This window comes from Hyla sarda, chromosome 7 (genome assembly GCF_029499605.1).
Source record: "Hyla sarda isolate aHylSar1 chromosome 7, aHylSar1.hap1, whole genome shotgun sequence".
Classification (NCBI taxonomy): domain Eukaryota; kingdom Metazoa; phylum Chordata; class Amphibia; order Anura; family Hylidae; genus Hyla; species Hyla sarda.
The window spans coordinates 34,649,272-34,662,805 of record NC_079195.1 but is presented as its reverse complement, the minus strand read 5'-3'; the positions used below and the strand labels follow the sequence as shown (position 1 = coordinate 34,662,805).

The 13,534-nt window shown below is 42.9% G+C and overlaps 1 protein-coding gene across 2 annotated transcripts in view; it reads left to right on the top strand.

The window, feature by feature from the left end:
* Positions 1-13,534, top strand: part of LDB1 (LIM domain binding 1) — a 236,549-nt gene that overhangs the window by 71,677 nt on the left and 151,338 nt on the right. The window lies entirely within an intron of this gene.

The following is a 13,534-nucleotide window of genomic DNA, read 5'->3' as shown; positions in this document are numbered from 1 at the left end:
TGTTTGGGTGGTCGTTGATCGATTTTCCAAGATGGCACATTTTATTCCTCTTCCTGGTCTTCCTTCAGCGCCTCAGTTGGCTAAACAATTTTTTGTACACATTTTTCGTCTTCACGGTTTGCCCACGCAGATCGTCTCGGATAGAGGCGTCCAATTCGTGTCAAAATTCTGGAGGGCTCTCTGTAAACAACTCAAGATTAAATTAAACTTCTCTTCTGCTTATCATCCTCAATCCAATGGGCAAGTAGAAAGAATTAACCAGGTCCTGGGTGACTATTTACGGCATTTTGTTTCCTCCCGCCAGGATGACTGGGCAGATCTTCTACCATGGGCCGAATTCTCGTACAACTTCAGAGTCTCTGAATCTTCTGCTAAATCCCCATTTTTCGTGGTGTACGGCCGTCACCCTCTTCCCCCCCTCCCTACTCCCTCGCCCTCTGGTTTGCCCGCTGTGGATGAAGTGACTCGTGATCTTTCCACCATATGGAAAGAGACCCAAAATTCTCTTTTACAGGCTTCTTCTCGCATGAAAAAGTTTGCCGATAAGAAAAGAAGAGCTTCCCCCATTTTTGCTCCCGGAGACAAGGTATGGCTCTCCGCTAAATATGTCCGCTTCCGTGTCCCCAGTTACAAACTGGGACCACGCTATCTGGGTCCTTTCAAAATCTTGTGCCAAATTAATCCTGTCTCTTACAAACTTCTTCTTCCTCCTTCTCTTCGTATTCCCAATGCCTTTCATGTCTCTCTCCTTAAACCACTCATCATCAACCGTTTCTCTCCCAAACTTGTTTCTCCCACTCCTGTTTCCGGTTCTTCTGACATCTTCTCCGTGAAGGAGTTACTGGCCTCCAAGACGGTCAGAGGGAAAAAAAATTTTTGGGTTGATTGGGAGGGCTGTGGTCCTGAAGAGAGATCCTGGGAACCTGAGGACAACGTCCTAGACAAAAGTCTGGTCCTCAGGTTCTCAGGCTCCAAGAAGAGGGGGAGACCCAAGGGGGGGGGGGGTACTGTTACGCCGAGCGCTCCGGGTCCCCGCTCCTCCCCGGAGCGCTCGCAACATCCTCGCTACTGCAGCGCCCCGGTCAGATCTACTGACCGGGTGCGCTGCGATACCGCCCCCAGCCGGGATGCGATTCGCGATGCGGGTGGCGCCCGCTCGCGATGCGCACCCCGGCTCCCGTACCTGACTCGCTCTCCGTCGGTCCTGTCCCGGCGCGCGGCCCCGCTCCCTAGGGCGCGCGCGCGCCGGGTCTCTGCGATTTAAAGGGCCACTGCGCCACTGATTGGCGCAGTTGGTCTAATTAGTGTGTTCACCTGTGCACTCCCTATGTATACCTCACTTCCCCTGCACTCCCTCGCCGGATCTTGTTGCCATTGTGCCAGTGAAAGCGTTTCCTAGTGTGTTCCTAGCCTGTGTTCCAGACCTCCTGCCGTTGCCCCTGACTACGATCCTTGCTGCCTGCCCCGACCTTCTGCTACGTCCGACCTTGCTCTTGTCTACTCCCTTGTACCGCGCCTATCTTCAGCAGTCAGAGAGGTTGAGCCGTTGCTAGTGGATACGACCTGGTTACTACCGCCGCTGCAAGACCATCCCGCTTTGCGGCGGGCTCTGGTGAATACCAGTAGTAACTTAGAACCGGTCCACTAGCACGGTCCACGCCAATCCCTCTCTGGCACAGAGGATCCACCTCCTGCCAGCCGTATTGTGACAGAAATGGCTGTATCAGTGACTGTGATTGGCTGAGCAGGCATTTCCCACCTGTTGAGTTGATAACAGGAACATGGAAGTTATAAAGAATCAGGCAGGGGAGTAAAACTTGTTTTTTATTTGTATGCCAACCTGAGCCCATAAAAATATTACTCTTGGCACTGGACAACACCTTGAATACCAAAATTTACCATGTGAGTTAAACTTTTGGGAGTTAATGGGGTACTCCACTGGCAAACATTTTTATTTAAATCAACTGATGCCAGAAAGTTAAACAGATTTGTAAATGACTTCTATTAAAAAATCTTAACCCTTACAGTACGTATCAGCTGCTGTATGACCCACAGGAAGTTATTTTCTTTTTGAATTTCCTTTCTGTCCAAACACAGTGCTCTCTGCTGACACCAGAGAAGGAGCAAATCCCCCATAGAAAACCTCTCCTGCTCTGGACAGTTCCTGACATGGACAGAGGTGTCAGTAGAGAGCACTGTGGTCAGACAGAAAGAAAATTCAAAAAGAAAAGAACTTCCTCTGGATCATACAGCAGCTGATAAGTACTGGAAGGATTAAGATTTTTTTTTTTTTTTTTTATAAAAGTAAATTACAAATCTGTTTAACTTTCTGGCACCAGTTGATTTAAAAAAAAATGTATTCCAGTGGAGTACCCCTTTAAGTTGCATCGAGGAGGTTGAAGTAGTTTCCTGAGCATGGGCTTTACAGGTTATGGAATATAAGTATTAGTATTTTGCCCCAACCCTCCAAAAACAAAAAATTAAAAATAATTTAATGGCATTTTCCTTTCCTCTGTAAGACGTATAACAGGGAGCCGAGCGCACAACATTGAGCGCACAAGTTCTTTTTCTTTCCCTTGTAATTCTTGTACAAAGCAAATAATAAAGCAGCCTATTGTCATGGCAGGCGAGGAGGTATTCCCAGTGGTGAGGTTTGTTCCACATGTCTCTAGTGTTCTTTACTTGTCCTGTGATTATCGGCGCACTACCAGGCGATCGTGACCTTAAAAAGACAAATTATATCTCAGATGAAAAGATGTCACCGGCTTCTTAGCTCCCAAGCTGGGAGCCATGTTTTAATATCCTGTGGGGCGCGCCTCAGAGGAATATCAGTGGAGACATAAGGGGTATGGAGAGACTTCAGTACATGTAAGAACAGTGTGACGGCTGAGGGTGCATGAGCTCGTTCTTCAATCGCACACCCACGCCTCGAGGGTCTGCCAGAATAGGAACCTGCAGAAGAAATGAAACCCCGGCATGAAAGCTTTTTCACATCAAAGACAGGAATAGACCGTAATAGGAAGGAACCTGTCAATGACTAAGATAAATGAACATGGGAGACCGATGAAAAAGAAGTATGTCCCCTTTAAATATGCAGCGTATAAAGACGTAAAGTGTAGCTAAAATGTTGAACGTGTGGCGAACAAGTGGCACGGTAAAAAGTTTTCGCTCTATATATGTTGGCTTAGACTGTAGCCCAGGTCGAGAAAAGGCTCAGTAGGAGAGGATAATGTCATTGATGCGCAGAGAAGCACATTGGATTCTAAGACTGGAAGCTACCGGAGCCTTGGGTCTAAACGACAGAATAGAGTTAGTACCGTTCCTTTAAGTGCTCTCTGTACTATAAACGTCCAATTTCGCCTCCTTGATTTATGCTTATTATATATGTCACTTGTCAGATTAATATGTATTTATAGGGAACCAATCATCAGATTTTACCCTATATAATGCTTGGCAAAGTGTTAAATAGGGTAAAATCTTTATTTTCACCATTACCGGGGGACGCTCCTGCCCCCAGAGATGGTGAAGATATGAAGTTATAAACTAGTCACCGCCGCCGCCGTAAGTAGTCACCTGGGCGGGGAGCTCTTCTCACCTACTGCCGTTCTTCGTCCGGGAGCGACACCCCCTCCGCTCGATTGATGGGCCGCGTCATCACTCTGCTTCGTCTGTTCAGTGAGCGGAACAATGACGCGGCCCATCAATCAAGCGGAGGGGGCGTCGCTCCCGGCCGAAGAACGGAAGTAGATGAGAAGAGCTCCCCGCCCAGGTGACTACTTACGGCGGCAGCGGTGACTAGTTTATAACTTCATATCTTCACCATCCCTGGGGGCAGGAGCGTCCCCCGGGAATGGTGAAAATAAAGATTTTACCCTATATAACGCTTTACCAAGCAATATATAGGGTAAAATCTGATGATTGGTTCCCTTTATGTTTTTAAAGGGGTACTACCGTGGAAAACTGGTGCCAGAAAGTTAAACAGATTTGTAAATGACTTCTATTAAAAATTCTTAATCCTTTCAGTACTTTTTAGGGACTGTATACTACAGAGGAAATGCTTATCTTTTTGGATTTCTCTTATGTCACGACCACAGGTGCTCTCTGCTGACCTCTGCTGTTCATTCTAGGAACTATCCAGAGCAGGATAAAATCCCCATAGCAAACATATGCTGCTCTGGACAGTTCCTAAAATGGACAGCAGAGGTCAGCAGAGAGCATCGTGGTCGTGACATAAGAGAAATCCAAAAAGATAAACATTTCCTCTGTAGTATACAGCCGCTAAAAAGTACTGGAAGGATTAAGATTTTTTTAATAGAAGTAATTTACAAATCTGCTTAACTTTCTGGCACCAGCTGAGTAAAAAAAAAAAAAAAGTTTTCCACGGGAGTACCTTTTTTAACTTTTAGTCACATGACTTGTAGCAACATTTGTCGTATCACGTGTGTTTATTTTGGTCACATGATATCATTACCTGGAACACCTGTTGATGACGTCGCTACCTGTGCCGCCTATATAGGACGTCACACTGTGAGCGCGTGTTGTACACCGGCTTGAGGAAGCGCTGTGATAGCGTGAAACAGTCTATCCCGGCTGTGCTACCCAACCTCCACGTGGGCACACATTCCTTGTCATCATAACGCTTGAATAAAGCCGAGTTGGATGGTGAGTGCTCTCCTGTTCATACATTGTCTATTGACTTTGTTGGACACTGCACCACCGTTACCATCCGTTATCTGGATCACGCTTCTGCAGTCCTCCGCTAGCTATTCCTGCTTACCCTAGTCCTGTTAGTGCCGGACCATCCTATTTCATCTGGATTCTACGTATAGTTCAGGATGCAGTTTGCAGAGGTTTAGCTAACGTATATGGAGAATAGAAATTACATAAGCAGCACTCACCACTAGTGAATAGTTTCTTTATTTCTTCAGTACACTACAAGTACAAGCAGGGACGGCTGGACAGACCGGGGGCGATTATCGCCCCCGGTCTGTCCAGCCGTCCCTGCTTGTACTTGTAGTGTATTGAAGAAATAAAGAAACTATTCACGAGTGGTGAGTGCCGCTTTTCTAATTTCTATTCTGCATATACATTTGAGACTTGTCAGTCTTTTGAAACTGTGCACCGCTAGCGTGATTCATTGTGACCAGGTGATTTTCTACCTTTGTCCACTGACAAAGAAATGACTGGTCTATAATTTTAAGGGTCGGTTTATTTGAACAGCGAAAGACAGAATAACAACATCAAAAAATATCCAGAAAAACGCATTTCAAACAAGTTTTGAACGGATGTGAAATAAATATTTGATCCCCTATCAAGCAGAAAGATTTCTGGCTCACATGTGTCTTTAATATAACTAATGAGTTGAGATTAGGAGCACTCTCTTAGGGCTTGGTTCACATGTTCAGATTTTTAATTGTAATTATTGACTACAAAGCCACAAACGGGAAGAGAAAAGTCTCAGTCTTTCCTTTTATATGTATTCTGAACGTATGATCTGTTCCTGGCTTTGTATTCAATTACTGGAATTAAAAACCTGAATTTGTGAACCCAGCCTAAAGTGAGTGCTCCTAATCTCAGCTTGTTCCCTGTATAAAAGACTCTTACCTGTCCTCAGAAGCAATTAATGACTGTTGAGACCCAATTACCTATTAGCAGGCTATAACTACCCCTCCCCCTTACTACAATAAATAATTAAATAATAACTGACACAACAACAATTTAACTTTTTCGTGGGTGGGGATCGGCCACAGCTTTATTTATAAAATGACTTATGTAAATAACAATTTAACTGTAACAAAGACACCGATTGGCTTCTTGCCAACCAGAGAGGTGCTGCCACACCGTCCTGTGGGGAGGTCTACCCCGGGTTGACCCCGCTTTCACCATCTTCTTACTGCCAAGCTGTGACATACAACAAACAAAGTTACAAAAAAAGGGAGGGAGGGAGGGCAAAACTCCGGGTCCTGGGCAGATTGAGGGGGGAAGGGAGACACCCCAGCTATAAATACCCAGGGGAGGGCCCCTTATAAACCGGGAAACTATGAAACCTCTGATTGGTGCACTCCTTCCCCCCCCCCCCCACCCATGGGACATACCACTACAGTTACCGACAAATTTTACAGGCGGGGGAGGGGGCTAAAAACCTTGCCTGTATTTTTCTTAACCCCTTAACTGCTCACCAGTCAGGAGGCAAGCTAGTTATGCACAGCTTGCCCCTCCAGAATCAGATTTCGAACTCTCCACCGTGACCAAGACCAAAGAGCTGTCAAAGGATGTCAGGGACCAGATTGTAGACCTATACCAGATACCTGTCAATCTCCCTAAGTTGGGGGCTCCATACAAGACCTTGTGGAATTTTATTCATCATGAGAACGGTGAGGAATCAGCCGAGAACTACATGGGAGGGTCTTATTAATAATCTCAAGGCAGCTGGAACCATAGTCACCAAGAAAACAATTGGTAACACAATAGTCTGTGAAGGACTAAAATCCTGCAGTGCCCACAAGGTCCCCCTGCTCAAGACTGCTCATGTGCAGGAACGTCTATTTATTGAATTATCAATTATCATTGGCTAAAACAATAGTGCACTGTTAAATTTCACCCGACCAATGATCATTTTGGTTAAAATTGTTCACTTTAGTCAGCAAAGTGCATGGTCACCATTCAGGGCCCTATTACAGACTCCAACCCGCACAGTAAATTAACCCTGATATAGTAGATCAGCATTTGTTTACAGATGAGGGTCACATGGACGATCACCGGATCGCTGCAATCAGCCATCGGCCCACATTATTACAATGGGAGATGTTTGGTTGGCGGCTGATGATTTTTTTCAGGGATTAAAATGACCCATTCAACAAAGTTTTCTCAGGTGATTGCTGCCCCCCTTACACTGGGCAATGTCAGCCTCTTTGGCTGATAATGCCCCATATAATAGGCCCCTTAGGCACCAAGTATAATATAGGAAAACTATCTAGCATCAATCATATACCTGGTAACAATAAATACTCACAGTATATACACCTAGAATTGTCACCACAATAATCACCACCATATAATATCAAAAATCAATACACTTTATTATAGCACAAATATAGAAAAAACTAAATACAACTGGAAAGACACCCCTAACCCATAAAATACATATACCCCACAAATAGCATGGGATCCCCGGTCACATCAAATATAATATATAGGAGTATGCCAGATAGCTAGTAAATCCTCCATATAACAAAGTAAAGGTAATGTCCGCAATGCATAAATACACAATATTGAAAAAATGAGGAACATCAAGCTACTACATTGCCTATAGTAGGCATACTTCCAGTGGCCATCCAGGGACCCCGTGCACCCTCAACGGACGTCGTTTCATGGGTCTCCCCACTTCGTCAGGAGGTCAAGCCCTAGGTGAGTTCTACATCTGTGTTTATAGCTAGGCCCTTGAACCCAGCATTACTTTAAAGGGGTACTCCACTGCTGCCACGCCCCCTTTCATAGACTTGCATTGAGGGGGTGTGGTGTGACGTCACAAAGGGCGTGGTCCTGACATCACATCGTCCACTGCCAGCACCCAGCATTCTGAACGAACGCTGGGTGCTGCACAGAGATCGCGGGGGTCCCAGTTGTGGGACCCCTGCGATCAGACATCCTATCCCCTATCCTTTGGATAGGGGATAAGATGTCTAGGGTTGGAGTACCCCTTTAACACAATACCCAGGTATGTCTCTGCAGGTGAGCTTCCCAGCTGTCCGTTTCAATGGGACCGTATATTAGGTGGAAATGCACCATAAGCTCGCCTCCTCAACGTTACATAGATGCCCTAGCGCACAAGGCCCCGTCTGGTAATTTTTACGATTCCTCATTCCAAGTCTATTTTCGCAGCTCCTCATTTTACTGCAAACAAATAATACCATTGTCTGCAATGAAGGGAAGATAAGAAATCTTTGTACGTTACAAGTAGCCAAATTACCCCATTATGTAATGAATATTACCAAATGCAACAAATTAACAAATCCAATTTCCCACTTTAAAGTGTTTCTATCAGCGCTATAGCGTGGTGATCGCACTAAAGTTAATAAGACTTTAATCTACGAAATAATTAACTACAATTGTGGCTGATAACAATACAAATACATATTTTTTTTAGCTTCACGGTGCATAAAATGAACAATTACCAAACTTTGCTAATCCTATATGAATATTTATTCAAGAAAAAATATATACAAGGTTCTTAAATGAAGAGACATCTGTGTGGTTTTACAGAAAATGACAGAAAAAGCTAAATATTCCTTCCTATTCTGCTATTTTTAGGCTTTCTCTTAAATCTTTCTGTGATTTTGAGTATTAAAAGAGTAACTTTTGCATTCCCCGGTGAGTAAGGGTTTGAAAGGGGTAAATGGTATTCCCGTATCACCTGGGAGGGAAGTAGATAATTAGAATCCAGGGTAATTGCTTGTTTGCCACCCCTTAAAGGGGTATTCCAGGAAAATACATATATATATATATATATATATATATATATATATATCTCAACTGGCTCCAGAAAGTTAAACAGATTTGTAAATTACTTCTATTAAAAAATCTTAATCCTTCCAATAATTATCAGCTGCTGAAGTTGAGTTGCTCTTTTCTGTCTGGCAACAGTGCTCTCTGCTGACATCTCTGCTTGTCTTGGGAACTGCACAGAGTAGAAGAGGTTTGCTATGGGGATTTGCTTCTACTCTGGACAGTTCCCGAGACAGGTGTCATCAGAGAGCACTTAGACAGAAAAGAACAACTCAACTTCAGCAGCTCATTAGTACTGAAATATTTTTTAATAGAAGTAATTTACAAATCTGTTTAACTTTCTGGAGCTATTTTATATATATATAAAAAAAGTTTTTTCCTGGATAACCCCTTTAAGCTCAGCTGTATGTCCTTGAATTCCACTCAGGATGTTAAAGGGGTATTCCAGATTTTTTTAATTTTATTTGACTATGCTACAGGGGCTGTAAAGTTAGTGTAGTTCATAACATAGTTTCTGTACCTGTGTATGATGGCTGGTTTTGCAAATCTTATACAATGTTTATTTTTAACAGTATACAAAATGAGTGTTGTCTCAGGTTTTTCTAGGTTGCAGTGCGGAAACATTACATCACTAGTCAGGTGTTAAAAGGGAGCCTGTCTGCTTCAATAGGTATTGGGGAATTGTAGTTTCAAACAAAGCACAACATGGTAAGCAGCTCAAGTGGGCTTCAATGGGTGGGGTAGCTGATGTGTAGGAGGGAGTAAAGTGACCTCACATTTACAAATAAGGCATCCTGGGACTTGTAGTTTGAGGGAGGGAACTACAACAGGAAATAGCCATTTCACAAAAAGATAGCAGAGTTATGGTGGACTCATAACACAGCCATTTAGCACCAAGACAAGCACAGATCCTTCCTAAGCATGTCCATTACTGTCTGGCAGGTAAGCACTAAAATCATCTTATGGTGGAGAACCCCTTTAAGAACTGAACTGAAGTAGAAAAAAATGATTTAAACAAGCCCATGGAGATGTAAACCTACACAAGAAATGACTCAGTGTTAACATCCATCCACCATGGCTCAAGTCACCTTACTCTTCCAGAATAAATGCATTATCTGGTATAAGCATTCCAAAGAACCAGCCTCAGCACCAGATGCTTCCCGGCTCTCAGACACTCTGGCTCCAGACTCATGTTACTACAGAGAGTGCGTGAGTCTGGATTCCTGTTCTTTATACTCGACAATCATCATCTGTAAGTTATATTCTGTATTACAAGGAAAAAATAAGATCTATGGTAGCTTTTCCATGTGAGGTCCACTTATGTGGTTATTCAGGCACATTTCAATATCCTAGTCTTTTTCCTGGTCTTTCGAAACACCTGTAAAGGTCTTCTGTAACTGGTTGTCCATGTTCAGTTGATAGCCCAAAAATAGGTTATAAGGAAAGACTAAGGAATGATTTCTCTGGGGGTCTCTGATCCCAGTTGCCCAAACACTTCCTTAAAATGACATTGGAATGGAAACATTTTTGAAGGTGTGCTACAGGGCTAAAAGATAAACGCCTCAAAAGGTGTCCCAGATGTCAGACATTGGTGACGTAGGCTTACACCCTTCATGCACACTCTTCATAGACGAACTTTACCATGAGGTCTGACATCAGTCTCTCTGTATAAAAGTTGTTGCATGCAAGTACGAGACCTCAGAGATATTTGATGTAAGCAGGCCCCTTGAACTATAGAAGCACTTCCATAGCACATGACTTCCATAGCAGTAGTGCCATCTAGCTGACATTTCGGTAGCTTTGTCTATGGACGTCATCTGACATCCTCTACTAACCAAACATCTGATGAGTCAGATTTCTTTGAGCTATTCTCGATGGTTACCACTAAGATAAGCCAGTGCCGCACTATAAACATAGATGCGTCAGTGACCGAGGAGAGAGTGTTTATGGAGAGACATTTCCAAAGAGATCATTTATAGCATTGATGACAACCAAGACTGCCCTTCTGACCTCCATCGCTCAAGAGGGGCCACAGAAGGCCTGGCATCTGACTTATGAAAACCACAAATCTTATTTATAGAGCAGTTTTATTTATACAGTAAAATCATTATTGGCTTTCTAGGAATGTCAGTAATGGTGATATCTTGTATTGGAACACCAATGATCCTCAATTATGTGACCAATTGGTATGATGCTATGTCTCCATATATAAAACAAGGATTTTAATTGACTAAAAACACATAAAAATAAATAAATGAATAATCAAAGTGTCAAAATGAGATGCAAGTATTTAATATACATATATATATATATATATATATATATATATATATATATATGCTAAAAAGAATACACAAATACACAGCCGGTAATGCTTTGGGGTGTACGCATAGCAATATTTGTATATGCCAATACCGAGAGCCATCTACATCCAAATCTTATGCCCAACCCAAAATCGGTAAAATCAGTCAGATGTGGATGCTTCTTTCAGCTCAAAGTTTTAACATAACTATAATTCCAGACATAAGGTTGAAATAAATAAATAGTTACAGACCATGTGTTTCGAGGGTTCAGCCCTCGTCTTCAGATCCTCTGGACCTGACGAAGAGGGTTTAACCCTCGAAATGCGTTGTCCATGACATTTAATTGCAAGACCAAAGTTCCAGGCCTGTGCGAGATGGGAAAACACAGGCCACGGTTGGTGAGATTCAACATGGACCAGGGGTCTCTGATCAAACAAAGAGGAAGGCATTTCATACCCAATTTCTCTTACAATGCATCCTAGAACACCCTTAGGATTAGTTTGTTGGGACTAGCTATTCTCACTCATGGACTGACAGGGCACCCACCCTAAAAAGGGTGATCCATGCTGCAAACTATACCTTGGACTATCCCTGGTACTGACTAAAGTTCTTACCATACGTGTTTCTAATACATTCGTGAATTCATCAGGGGTCAGTAATTGGGGTTAGGATTAGTCAAGTAAGTATATAACTAGAATATAATAGAGTAAATTGACAAAGAATGTAAGTCAAAAAAGTTCCTTAGTCCACAGTTAGGTGTTAAGCAAGGGCATGTGGTCTACAGTGGTAGAGTATACTGGATCTATCTGGAAAAAAAAATCTACCATTTCCTTCCATGAGGTAGTTTTTTGTCATCTGTGTTTTTGTTGGTGACCATCCAGTAATTATACCTCTGCATTGACATAGCTTACAACCCTGGGTCGCACCATTGTGGAACACTGACCTTATTTTTCTTTCTTCTGCCCCTTAGGCAGGTTACACAACAGATTGTCATCCTGGTGTAAATGATTTCCTTATTGAAGTAAATGCTAATGTGATGACAATTTGTAGATCAATTAAGTCGTTGTTTATGGGACAATTTATGAGACGTATATGTTATTTTTTTTTAAGGAGATGGAGAACGGCCAACATTTAAGAGTCTAGGAAAGCTTGGTGATCACCTCTGTTGTCTTGGCGGCCATATTGAGAGTCACTCTGCTAATAATGGATGTAAATAATAGTAGGAGGCAGCAGACTTTTAACACTTACATAGAATATTACCTGTATGAATAGGGTTGAGTATAGTTTTTTGTGCAGTTTTGTCCCATTCTCCTTCAGCATTTTGACATACAGCTTTAGCCTATAGCCTTGCATTGATGCTCTTCTGGTATGAACATTACATCTTATATAAGAATTACTCCGCACGCAGACTCTCACCAACGCAGCCCATAATCGCAGACATATTTTATACCTTGACAGTCACCAAGCTCATATAGAAGTCTATACGGTGGCTACAGAATGCTGTCAGTGACTGACATATAAAATGTTAGATATAATTTATTATCTGATGTAATGCAATCCTCTGCCTTTATCAGCGGCGCTGTATGTATGCTTTTTATTACCTTTTAATTTACAATATTACAGATCTCCTATTGATCACTTAATGGACACTGATAACTGTGATCGGTGCCCAGGGACAGGGCTGGTATTAGTGTCAAGTTATGCTGGCCAGCTGCCAGAGAATAAAAGGCTTGGGTGGCCCATGGCAACCTGGGTAGGCAGGGGCCCTCTATGACTGTCACTCAAGGGCCCATATACATGTCATGTGTTTCCTGTCAATGGTGTGAGGAACACTGACCACCTTTTTTCAGTTCTACTCCTCCAAGTCTGCAGGAGGCAACATTTTATTAGCCGTGTCATGTAGAAATCCCCCGCCCTTTAGGAATATAGATTGTGCCCTCCTCTAATGGTGGGAATTGGCAGAGGAAGAGGGAGTTACATGAAACAACTACTGATAGGCTGATCACATGACTTATTCACTATGGATTGTAGAGAGAACAGGGTAGAAGCTCAAGACGTACAGTAAGGCGTGACTTTGGGATATTATGATGGGGACTATTTTGCTGACACTAGGGGCACTGGAATTACTATGGCCGGGAGTGATCTGGAAAGAGAGACCAAAGTATTTATGCCTATTATAATGATATATATATATATATATATATATATATATATATACTTGCCAGTCTTTTCCATCTCCTAATTGGAGTTGTTTTTTGCCTGACTACTATGCCAGGACCTGATTCTCCTGAAAAACCAACTCCAGGTGGGCCATGTGAAACCTGGATGCTTTACCATTTTAAATTCTACCTACGGCCAAATTGATGCATGAATTGCCTGTTTGCAAACCCAAATGTGCCCATTGATACTATGTGCACCAAGACTTGGACTAATGAAGTCACTGTGTCCAGTAGTATTATAGCAAGTGTGAGACTTTCAGCCTTCAGCCAATTGACTGTACAGCAAAAAGTACTTGCACCCATGCAGGGCAAAGCTTAAGGTTGGCCAAACACTCTACACAGGGCTGTAGTTAGACTTACTTCCACCTGAATCAAATACTTAGTTTGCCCTATATCTAACACCAACCAAGGTAAATTAGCTTGTTGGTGCCCCTTCGGGACTCAGCACCTGGGACACATGTCCTGGTTGCCCCCCCCCCCCCCCCCCTTGCTAGACCCCTGCATTAC